This window comes from Mytilus edulis, chromosome 6 (assembly GCF_963676685.1).
Source record: "Mytilus edulis chromosome 6, xbMytEdul2.2, whole genome shotgun sequence".
In the NCBI taxonomy this organism is placed as follows: Eukaryota; Metazoa; Mollusca; class Bivalvia; order Mytilida; family Mytilidae; genus Mytilus; species Mytilus edulis.
Window position 1 is genome coordinate 55,634,368 of NC_092349.1, and position 13,213 is coordinate 55,647,580.

The window sequence follows — 13,213 nt, forward strand, 5'->3', positions numbered from 1 at the left end:
CATATTCGATATCATTTGTGAAACGGTTATTCCATAACGGTCAACCAACTCGTGATGGCGTCCGTAAAACTTACGAAGGGATGATTTCAACTTCACCATTTGGAACTCTTGGTTTAATAGCTTCCTTGTGAGCAGTAACCCTCTATCTAGAAAATCATGATAGGAAATGCAAGCACGGGAATATTGTATCAATTGGGAGATATATACCCCGTATGCAGGTGCTGCTGGAATGTTGCTACTTAGAAATGGAAAGTTCACAATTGGAAAGCTGAAATCATCTCTCTTGTCGTGAAGTTTTGTTTTCAACCGACCCTCATTGTCAATTTCTAGATGTAAGTCAAGATATGAAGCCGACTTAACTGTATCTGTAGTATCCTTTATCTCTAGCTCGATTGGGATAGATGCGTTCCACATAGTCACCAAATTTTGAATTGTTTAGTGAAAGAACGTCATCTATATAGCGGAAAGTACAGTTAAAGGATATTGCTAACTTCTTCTCTTTCTTCCTAATAAGTTCCTGCATGAAGTCAGCCTCATAATAATAAAGAAACAAGTCGGCAGGTAGAAGGGCGCACAATTTGTTCCCATTGGGATGCCGACAGTCTGTTGAAAAACACGTCCTCCTACCGTTACAAATATGTTGTCAATCAAGAAATCAAGCATCTTGATAATATCGGTTTCAGAGAATTTTTTGTTTGAATCAGAGTGATTCTTTACAAAGTATGATTTATCCCTCCCTAAGACAAGATACTTGTATCTACGTTGGCCATTCTTTTTTATGAAGCAAAGTAATACCAACTCTTTCAATTTGTCTTTTAGTTTGGAATGTGGAATACTTGTGTAAAGAGTAGAAAAGTCAAATGTTTTAATACTGTTACAAGATGAAAGAGAGTTAGATTGTATGTACTCTAAAAGATCTTTGGAATTTTTAAGTATCCACATCTGATTCACGCCACCTCTAGAATAGGCAGTTTCAAAATAACTTTGAATCCCGTCTTTGATTGCTGATAAAATAGATGTTAATAATTTAGAAAGAGGTTTCGTGGAGCACTTGGAAGACCCAGCAATATACCGTTGTTTGTAAGGACACTTATGTAGTTTATGTATCCAATACAGTGATGGAAGATCCAGTTCTTCATCTTTGGTTGAAATACCAAAGGAACAAAGAACAGACCTATGATTATCCAGGATTTCCTCTTTGGTAAGTGTCGTGAGGGTATATGTTGAGTTTTCAAGTGAATTGTCTATACCTAATTCGTTTATCAAGCAATTAATGTAGTGACTTTATTACAGACAAAAACGATGTTATTTGGGGCTTTGTCTGCGGGGACAACAACATATTTATCATGGAGGTCGGATAAGTGTTTAGCAACATTTGGGTCTTTAAAGATTGACGTAGCTTGGGCATTGATGGACCCATTCAGTTTCTTAATTCTGATTTGTATTAACGACATTTGTATTATAAGTTGTCCGCCTATTGCTCATTATGTCGAAATAACGAGAGTATGATATTTTGTTAGTGAGCTTTTCTCGTCATACATATAAAAAAAAGAATATGCGGTATGATTGCCAATGAGACAACTCTTCACAACAGACCAAATGACATAAAAATTAACAGCTATAGGTCACAATACAGGCTTCAACAATGAGCAAAGCCCAAACCACATGGTCAGCGATAAAAGGCTTTCCTCACAGTTTTTATAAAGAGTCACGCTGTTACACATAATGCTTTCTTATCAACAGCGTGACAGTTTTAACCTTTATAATGTGGCAAAACTTTGAAATTCCAGGTAATGGACATTTGAATTTAAATTTCAAATTTATTAGGAAATTATTTTGTCGTCACTCATTTCTCTTATTGTAGTATACGGAACTTAATACATATTGAGAAAGTATCTGAAGATCTCAACAGCGATGAACAGAAATGTACGTGCGCTTATAATGGAATTTGATGTGTCATACAAGTGAGATGTTTAGCGCGATAACACCCGGGTTTATCCACCATTTTCTACATTTGTAAATGCTTGTACCAAGTCAGGAATATGACAGTTGATGTCCATTCGTTTGATGTGTTTTGCCTTTTAATTATAAACTTTCCGTTTTGCCTTTTCCTCGGAGCTCATTATTTTTTGTGATTTTTATACGACCGCAAAAATTGAAATTTTTTGGGTCGTATATTGGTATGACGTTGGCGTCGTAGTCGTCGTCGTCCGAAGACATTTGGTTTTCGCACTATAACTTTAGTATAGTTAAATAGAAATCTATACAATTTTAACACAAGGTTTACAATGGTTTATGACCACAAAAAAAAGGTTGGGGTTGATTTGGGGAGTTTTGGTCCAAACAGTTTAGAAATTAGGGGTCAAAAAGGTCTCAAATAAGCATTTTTCTTGGTTTTCGCACAATAACTTTAGTATAAGTAAACAGAAATATATAAAATTTTAATGTTGAATGATTCTCACAGTTTGGTATTGTCTTGTCTGCTGTATAACCTAAAAAGATACAAAATGACAGACTTTTAAATAATTCATTTATTGTAAAAGTGAAAAATAATGCAGTGAAATGAAACATTACTTTGACTAAAACACACACGAAACGCATAAACATATCATCGGGTGCATGCGTTGTGCATTTTTTACTTTTTTTATATACGCTTTAGTATGTTATAAGGTAAATATGAGATTTTAAGTTAAATCGGTGAACGTGATTTCGACAGCTAATTGCCCTTTTAACATGTTCAGACCAGAGATACCTATCAGGATATTTATAAATGACAATTTTACTTATATTCTGCTCAGAAAAACATTTTTTTTAAAAATTGCACTGTTTTATTCAATTGGCCTTCCAACTTGGTTGTTTCAACATGTTCAAGTGGCACAACTGTGTCTCTTTGAGAAAACACTTATATAGTTATAAATTATACGATTGCTTAATTATTGCGGTAATTGTGTTACTTTGAGAAGTTATTTTTTTAAATTTTATGTATAAATATTTTACATAGGGAAGCGGGTACTCATGACAGGTTAACTATTTGGAATACTTATTCTAAGGTTAAATGGTTTGTATAATAACCGTTTCTTTTTTCTCGAAAGTGTTTTATACACGGATTTACTCGACACAATAAACTCTTATGTAATGCTGCATGTGTGGTTTTTTAAAGCAAATAGTGGCAATCGCTAGTAATAATAGATGGTTATATATTAAAATAATGAAAAACAGTAACAATAAAAATGTTTTAAAAATGACTTATCATAATAGAACTGACTATCACACAATGTTTAAAACTATTTTCTGAAATATTCTAGAACAGTTCTCTCCACAATTCCTTGTGTATTTTGAAATAGGTAAGCTGTTTTGTTCATGTTGATTGCACTTGTTCTAAGTCTGGCACTATATGATCACTGGTTGTCGTTTCTTGATGTGGTTCATAAGTGTATTTAGTTTTTTTTATGTACAGATAAAAATGTAAATAAATGGTTTACCACAAGTTATTTTGGGGTCCTATATAGCTTACTGTTTGGTGTGTTGAAGACTTTGTACTTTGTCCTACAATGATTTACTTTTACAAATTGTGACTTAGTTTAAACATATTTATTTATAGTTGATTGGAAAACAAGTTTTGCAACTTATATTAATCCCTTTCCAAATTGTGACTTGGATGGATTGTTGTATCACTGACACTCATACCGCATCTTCTTATATCTAAGAACTGATTATACCTTTAGTCTCCTTTATCGTGACATTAAGTGATATTTTTTGCCTTGGCTGTTACGTCTATGTCGCAAAAAACACAAAACATGCCCAAGTACCAATTATGGTTCGTGTGGAGTTCAAGGATTTTCATGTTTTTTTGTGTCTTTTTTTACATACAGCAAATATTAGTATTCCGTATCTAAGGTAAACATTTCCAAGTGACAAATGGCAAGTGAACTTACATTTGCAGATGTATTTCCTCACAATTGACATTCGTTATTATCTTTTCGTCAGGGATGCATTGGTAATCTGCAAGGAATATAAGAGTCATGTGAATACTTCATTTAATGATTTGTATTAAGACGATTTGACTGTTAATGGCGTCTGTACACTTAATTCATTGGACGTTGGATGTGTACTGATTGATATTTTAGTCTAAGATAAATAACCTTTTTTATTTGTTCTATTTGAACTTGATGCCTAAAGATGAGATTACTCTCAGATATGTAATAGTTCCATTCTCAATTGTATAAGTGTCTTTTTTGTTGTTTGGATGTATAAATATCCTTCCCATTCGGTCTATGTTATTTGATCGATGGTTTTCGTCTTTGTATCGAACTGATAAGTAAAGCCCCATGTTAGAAGCCTTTAATTTAGTGGTTGTTGTTCGTTAATGTCTGATAAAAAACAATTGCCTATAATTGCATCCACTTCATTTGAACTATGGCGGATAGTTGTCACATCGGCAATCATGTCACACTTCTTATTTTTCATATTAATAAAATTCGTTTGATTCAGTTAAACAATACTTTAATAAATGGTGGTTTACGCAATAATTTGTGTGTTTGCTCTTCAATTGAAACTTTTCCTTGTATCTTTGCACCAGCACAAAGGCTAGTGTAACGACTGATAATCCGCTTACTTTGCTTTGAATTGATGAAATAAAGATATTTCATAAGGAAATACACTGTATATGATATACATTGTTTCTCCTCAATTTATTATTATGCATAGCCTTTGACAAAACAACTTACCTTGTGATAGTTGTGTACAATCAACTTTGAAACAAAAGCAATCTTTTTCGGATGGTATACAAAAACAACTGTGTTGGGGTTTCGAAACAAACGTATATCCTTTTGTGTAGTCACAGCGGCACGTAGTATCGGTTCTAGCAGAACCATTGCTGTAAACAACTCGTCACAGTTTGATTTGAATAAGATACATTCACCGTTGCCATGGGTGGTGAAAATGATAGGTTGATATCGCCTTGCCTTACATTCTGCGATATTAAACAGTGGTTGGAACACTAGTTTACTTCCTTAAAATGAAAACAAATATATGTGTATTCCGTAGATTTCTGTTCTGTTTGCAATAACCGTTACATCCGTGGTTTGTTTTATTCCGATACAAGATAAATGATACATACCAGAGGTTAGAAAAGAGTGTTGCTCTAAAAAAAACATTCTAAAAATAACAAGATGTATTACGTCACAAACAGATGTTATGGTGTAACAATGTTCAATTACCTTAGCTGTATTTGGCAAAACTTTTAGGTTTTTTAGGTCCACAATGCCTTCAAATTCGTATTTTATTTTACCTTTTCAACATTTTTTTTCGAGAGTCACTGATGAGTCTTTTGTAGATGAAACGCGCGTCTGGCGTAAATATAAAATTTCAATTCTGGTATCTATGATGAGTTTATTTTCAATTAGTTTATGTATTGTTTTCCTCTTTTTTCACACAGACAAAACAGTCATCAGTGAAAATAGCTTTTTATGTGTTTAAAATCGTTTCGGATGTTGTTTATTTGAAATTATGTATTTAAATAATGTGTTATTGCAAGTGACGGAATTATTGTAAATAATATCAAATTTAGAAATGTATTCACCATCATGTATACAAGAAAATCTGATTATATTTCCATATCTGATATATACCTTTTGGTTTTTCGTGATTTTATTAGCTTTCCACGATTGGATACAATATTTTGTATTTTCAAGTATTTTAGCCTTGAAAATACCACTATTATCGATACATTCATGGTCGGTTTCTTTACTACACAAATTCAAGATATAACAAAATATCAAAATCAACACACAGGGAGGATTGTTGAGCAATACGATTGAACTCTTGTGAGTACTTATTTTTTGCCAGAAAAACGCTTATCTGTTTAAGATATATAGAGAAGTAAACCTCTAAACACGATTTACCTATACTACTTCGTTCTGAACCTAAACAATTGTCCTGGTATTTCTGTTCTAGAACATGAAACAAACAAACATATTTGTCTTCCGAAAAACAGGATTCGTTTGCTCTTATTCTCCATTCTGCTTTAGCTGGGCATTTGAAGTCATATGCAATTACCGTTTCAATAATCTAAAATACAAAATACTGTATACCAATTCCTTTTTGAGGTAATATTATTTCGCATGCGTACCCTTTTATGCCACTTTACAGCGATCTCATATCGCGATTTGTCTAATTCACTTGATGTATTTTAATCATCGAATCTCCTTGATTTTCACATTCGCAACGAATTTATATTCGTGTTATTTCCTACCCACGAAAGTTGCATTAAGTACATTGATCGCTAAATTAGTTGGATGACAGTAAAAGTACATTGATCGCTAAATTAGTTGAATGACAGTAAAAGTACATTGATCGCTAAATTAGTTAAATGACAGTAATAAACAATTTCTGTGTTTTCTTTTGTTTACAGAAAGGACTATTTGTGTTAAGGGATTCAGAAAAATCATTTTGTTTAGAGGTTATACTGCTGCGAATTTCTTAAGATTGGTAAATATACAAATATAATTTTTTTTATTCTAAGTTGTGTTTCTGTGACCTTCATTGCTTCTTAAGGAGGCTCGAGGGTATAAAAATTTCAGAAAAAAAAATAAACATTTGTTTTCGTTTCAAATTGTATTTGTTACCTTTTGTAGTTGTTACTTATCATATGGTACAAAAATCATTCAAAACAAACCATTCGTGTTGGATGACTTTTAAAATGTATCCATCATTGAAAAAGTTCCAAATTATCTCCCTTTGGTGGAAAAATGCCCTTTTCTGGCTTTAAAATTGAAATATCTTTTTTTACTCATCGGTGACCTATATTTTTTAATATAATTTCCATATAAGCTGTACTTAAACTAAATTATTGTAAAATTTGAGCGATTTCTGTAATAAATTTCTTTTTTTTCTTTTCGATATTACCTTTATTTCTCCTATTACTTCAACAGAAAAAAAACCACCTTTACAAAAATGTATGCTTCTTTCGAAAGCAGATTGTGAGCGCAAATAAACGTTGACCCCACTTTTTTATTTTATTTTTCTATTAACTATAAGATAAAGTTCATTTATAGAAAAATATAGAGAAATCCTATATAAATGATTTAGACCCGCGAACCCCCTTAACACAACATGGAATAACAGTTATAGACAGCCTTTTGATCTTGCAAGATATAAGGGCTGATAATTTGTAGGTCGTTTATTAGACTATATGTAATCTATTTTAACGTTTTATTTTCTGTGGTACATTGTGTACTTTGTAGACATATCGCTTTCGTTCAATTAAAGTTTTATGTAATATCAAGTTGAAATATTCAGATTTATCTGAATATATTGTTTTATAATTTTTTATTTGTGGAAAACACAATTAAAAAAACTGATCGGATCAAATCAATCAAGCTAATGATAGGTGAACTGTCAAAGCAGTAAGGTACTAACATTCCTTAATAGCTTAATTGTATTGTTTTTCAATACATAATCGTTTTTATACTCACTGTTCAACTTCTGCGTACATAATTGATTTTAAATAATTAAAGTGGTACCGTTTCGGGGAACCTGATGCAAAGAGTAGTATAATGTGCTAACACTTGCGTCAATACATTGTAAACGTATAGATTTTCTTGATCATGTGATATATGATAAAAGTGTTACAAGTAGATATATTTGAACTGTTGATCACTAGTAAACAAAACACAATATCACTTGTGTTTAGATATAAGTTATAACGACAGATAAAGCTTAATACATATTATTTAAAACTATGTTTTACCAAAAACAATTATTTATACATGAACATTTATAAATTGCACCATGACACTATGCCTAATATATCTAACGATTGACAGTTTATGAAACGGGCTACATTTTACTAACCGATCTTTTATTAACAGAGGTATTGCTTAGATAAAGCAGCTCACCTGTTGCAGCTCTTATTAGAGGTTTCCCGATTTGCTTCGTATCTGGTACGGTTGGTACGTAACACAACCGTTGGTGCTGTTTTGAATGCATGAAATAATTTTCTTCATCGTGATAAAACTAAAAGAATTGAAATACATATTACCCAAAAGCTGGTTTAACGATTTATTTGATAACGATTTCCACGTTTCTAGAACACTTCGTTTATGATTCTTTCTGGGATAACTTAGTTATTCACAGGTGCATGAATCACACGGACCTTAAACTGAGTTTACACGGCCTTCATATTCCAAATATAGATCTGCGATTTTGTTATTTTTAAGGTTTCGTTTATTTATAGAAAAACAATGTTTTCTTACAGACTTTGGACAATGTTGGTATAATTAAAATTATAACTATAAACTAATTTCTAAAACACAAGATACTGGTGTTGGTTATATTTGTTAACGTGTCAAAATTGTGTAGTGTTCGTATTATAATTAGTTCATGCATGATTTTGAAACTAGTTTGTATTATTCAAGTAATCTACTTCGATCATTGCAGTAGAAGATTTGTTTTTTCGAAAGGATGAGGGAGTAAAGATTTCATTTGAGTGAGAAAAGTGCGATTTTTTTTTAAGAAATGCATTCTTGAAAGTGAATTAAAAAATATGGAAAATGAGTGTTCACTATTCGGTTGTCAATGGATAAAAAACCTTTTCTTGATTTTAATTGACTAGAATAACTGTCATACAATTTTATTAGATACAATTGTACTGACACTTGTGTTCAATGAAGATTTTCTGAGTGTTTTTTTTAATGGTCCTTTAATTGTAAAATTGTCTAATTGCAGAGAAATATAAGTTATATATATTTACCAAGCAATTCGGTATATATAATTTAATCTGCACAGTTCAGGTGACCCTAATTAACCGAACAAAGTAGGAGTTCGGGTTAAAGTGTCATCTTGAGTGTGCAGATTCAACCATATATACCGATTTGATTGGTCAATAAATGTTGCCGTCATCAATTTACATAATCATTTTAAAAATGTGTGGTCGATATTCCGCAATCAATGGCTCTCATAACAGTTTCTTATGCCAGGGGTAAAAAAAGGGGAAAATACGCTTTTATGTAGTTGAAGGTTGGAAGGTATTGCTTTTCTTTTCTTTTTTTTTTTTAATTTAGGCTTCTTCGTTATACCCCAGTCCCACTAGGCCACGATCGCACTACGATCTGTTAAAAAAAGGAAAATTTTGATGATCGTAGTACGATCGTGTAGATCGCAGTAAGGTCGTATCACGGTCGTGGTGAGGTCTTCAAGATCGTGATGAGCGTGGCCAACTTTGAACATGTTCAAAACAATCGTGGTGCGGTCGTGGCCAAATCAGGTCGTAGTAGAAGCGTAGTGAGAGCGCACTAAGATCGTAGTAAGATCGCAAAGGTCGCTGTACCATCGTAGTGAGAGCGTAGCGAAAGCGGGATTCTATTCGGAGAAACTGCGCTACGATCTCATTGCGACGTTATTACGACCTCACTACGATCATCACGTTCTCACCGCGACCAAACTACGCTTCCACTACGACTATACCACACTGTTCACGACCATAGTACGATTCTAACACGCCCTTGCCGTCCTCATCACGCTCTTCTTACGACCTGACTACGTTCTTACTACGACCAATATTCTCATTGTCATTTACCCATAAAATATATAAATTCTCTTCAGGTTTTGTTTGTCTGTATGTAATTGGGACTTCTTGTCCATTTTATCTAACGGCTCAACCATGCTTCTTGTTTTCATATAGATCAGACCGTTGGTTTTCCCGTTAGAATGGTTTTACACTAGTAATTTGTGGAGCCGGTTATAACTTGCTGTTCGGTGTAAGCCAAGGCTCCGTGTTGAAGGCCGTATCTTGGCCAATAATTGTTACTTTTAAAAATTGTTACTTGGATTGAGAGTTGTCTCATTGGCACTCATACCACATCTTCCTATATCTATTGACACATCTGTTTCATATCTGCTAAGCCTATGGTTCACTAAAATATCGTCATTTCAGCTTTATGGACCAGTAATAGGTTGTAATATAGGTCGGATTGGTCGGTCCGACATCTCTACTTGATCAAGATTCGTTACTATCAGAGCTCAATCTGCCTCTACATCAACCCTAACACCACACCCACGTGTTCTAGTAGATTTTGGTGGCTTGATTGTATTTTTTTCGAGAAATCTACATATTAATTAGAAATAGAACTGAAGGAATGATACTGTATTGATATGGAACACGATGTTGACGTTATTGCTGAGAGCGTAGTAAGATCGCGGTTTGAACGTAGTGTAATCGTGGTAAGAACGTGCTATAATCGCAGTAGAAGCGTGGTAAGATCGTGTTGCAATCGGATAACTCGTGGTATGGTCGTAGTGAGAACGTGACGAGCGTAGAAAGATCTTGATAAGCGTAGTAAGGTCGCTGAATAAGCGCGGTGAGAACGTGTTATAATCGTAGCGGGATCGTTGTAGAAGCGTAATGAGGACGTAGTAGCATCGTGAAAGCAACGAAAATTTACATTTTCATGCCGCTCATACCGCGACCTCACCACGATCTGAATTTAATTTAGATCGCGGTGAGCGTGGTGCGATCGTGGTATAGTGGGACTTGGGCTTAAATAGTTACATTTAATGGTAGATTTTTTTTCATCGTTTTCGTTTAACTTTATATCAAGTTCTCCATATTTATATAGATTAGTGACGATATCGTGTAAATGTCTGTCTGTCGTTGAAAACTATACTATATATTTCTTTACATAAATAAGGCCGTTAGTTTTCTCGTTTGAATTGTTTTACATTGTCATTTCGGGGTCTTTTATAACTGACTATGCATTATGGGCTTTGCTAATTGTTGAATGCCTTATGGTGATATATAGCTGTATAGTTGTTAATTCCTGTGTCATGTTGGTCTCTGGTGGACAGTTGTCTCATTAGCAATCATACCACATCTTCATTCTTATAATTAGTTTGTTTTTGTCGTTGATTGCTGTCGTAAGGATCTACCATATGAGTAGATTGATTTGATTTGGAGGAGGGTGGGATTTACTTTAATTGTAATTTCTGTTCTGTCTTTTTATCTATCACTGTTCGGTTATGTTTCTTTGTATAGTTCATCCTGACTTTTTTATACATAAATCGTCATGCCGACCTTTTTTCAAAGTGTATCATCCTGCCTTTTTTTTTTTACTAAAAACTTCTGTTCTACTTTCTTTCAAATTTCATCATAGCCTCCACATAAAAATCAAATGGTGTATCCCTTATTGACGTATATCCTATACCTTCTATAGTTTTATTTCCGTTCGGTGTACTTTTTGAAAAAAATCAATAATATGCTTAGAAGGATATGAACCGAGAAGAGATGTACCCAAATTTAAAATATTAAGTAAACTGTAAATCAAATGTTTCTCTTCTCAATCTTTAACTCCCCTTGCTACCTTGCTTTTTGTGTTTAATTCCTCAGCGTTAAGTAGAAGCAGCTATTAAACCTTCTGAATTCAATTGAAGTGAAAGTCATTTCTTGAAAAACCAACACTATATAGTTTCTCGTATTAAAATTGTATCGAATTGCGTATGAGACAGTACAGGTTCCTGCACCTTACACCCATGTGTAGAAACTATCTTTCTGAGACAAGACCCAAATAAGTGGTATAAAACCTATTTTTCTACATTGTATTTGCATATTTAGTGTAAAACCAAACGTGTGTTGGGTGTACACATTTATCGCAATACGAATCTTTGATGATTTTTGGATAATATGTTTTCATAATATGATTTTGTTTCCTTCCTTCTTTATTAACCTTCCGATTGTCTTATCGTCGTTGTTTTTAAGATTATTTAAATAAAAAATGAAGATATGCTCTCTTTTTCTTTTCTTTTTTGGTTTGTTGAAAGAGGTTGTAGGGGTTGGAGAAAGGAATACGTACGATTAAATGGATATGAACCTTTAACTATTTGGTTTATAACATTACCGATATCAGATTGAGTTTTGACACAGTATGTATCTGTTCGATGACAAAATATGTGAAAAAGCCGTAACATATATACTAGCATTAAACACCTTATACAACAAAAAAGATCAAAAGTAAAAAGCCAAACCCTGACAAGCAATTAGAGCTATGCAATTCAGAGATACATTCCCTAGTTGTTTTTTAAATTGTAAAACAGCTAATTTCTGTACCGAAGTACCATCTACTTAATATTTATTCATAAGGTTTCAGCAGTAAAAATCTAAAACTATTTTAGAAACTTCGTTCAAATGCAAATGCCATAAATTAATAAAATATAAGCAATTTTTGTGTAAGGATAATTCAAAAGTATGTGCACATTTCAACTGTATTATCTTACACGTATTATTAATACCATAAGATGCGAGAATTGTCAACATTGTTCATGTTTACTCATAATTTAGTCTTTATTATATTTAGAACATGTAAGAGCCACAAAATATGTGCACGAGGGAGATATTTATATGACAAACATTTTTGCAAATTCATTATTAAGTTCATAATTGTCCCATATATTATCGGAGATAAATACTATACAGCAGATTACAATATTATATCTGTTTTAAGGTACTTTTCAGTGACGTCTAAGCTGCATTATTTGCTGACGTCAACAATCAAAAACGTGATTGTTTCCTAAAAGTTAAAAACGAAATAAATGGATAATCTTCACTCAGTTGTTTTCCATTTTTAGGTTGGCCGGGAAGGGATAGAAGGAATTACTCATATCAAACCTTTACCTTTTTAGAACAGAACTAATCTGTATTTGTGTATTTCCAACAGACATAAAAAAAAAAGTGATTTTATGTTACACATGTATGTATTTATCGTATTTTGTTACACCTCTAATAATGTTTGCTTAAATAGATGATTCCATTTTACTTTTTTCAGATGACTGCCAAACAAATAAGCATTGCAAAAAAAAATACTCCAAAATGTTTAACTACATAAATATGTTGCGACAAAGAAAGCACCGGGAAATAATAAAACATAAAAATAAAAGGAAAAAATAACGGAAACAGATAGAAATGCGACAAAAGGAGTACTTATAAATATATTCACAAGTAGGGAATGTAAATTCGATGTCTCCAATTTGTATTAAAATAAATCTGTATAAATTTGAAAATTGGTGTATTCATTCCTTCCTGTGAGCTGCTGGCAAAAGGAAAAAGGAAAAATTTTCGGTTATGGCCGGAGAAGACTGACAACTCTTGTAAATTCATATTTACGAGCACTTTAAGTTTCATTTGTAAAAATTATTCATTTATCGACCAATCAAAATCTGGACA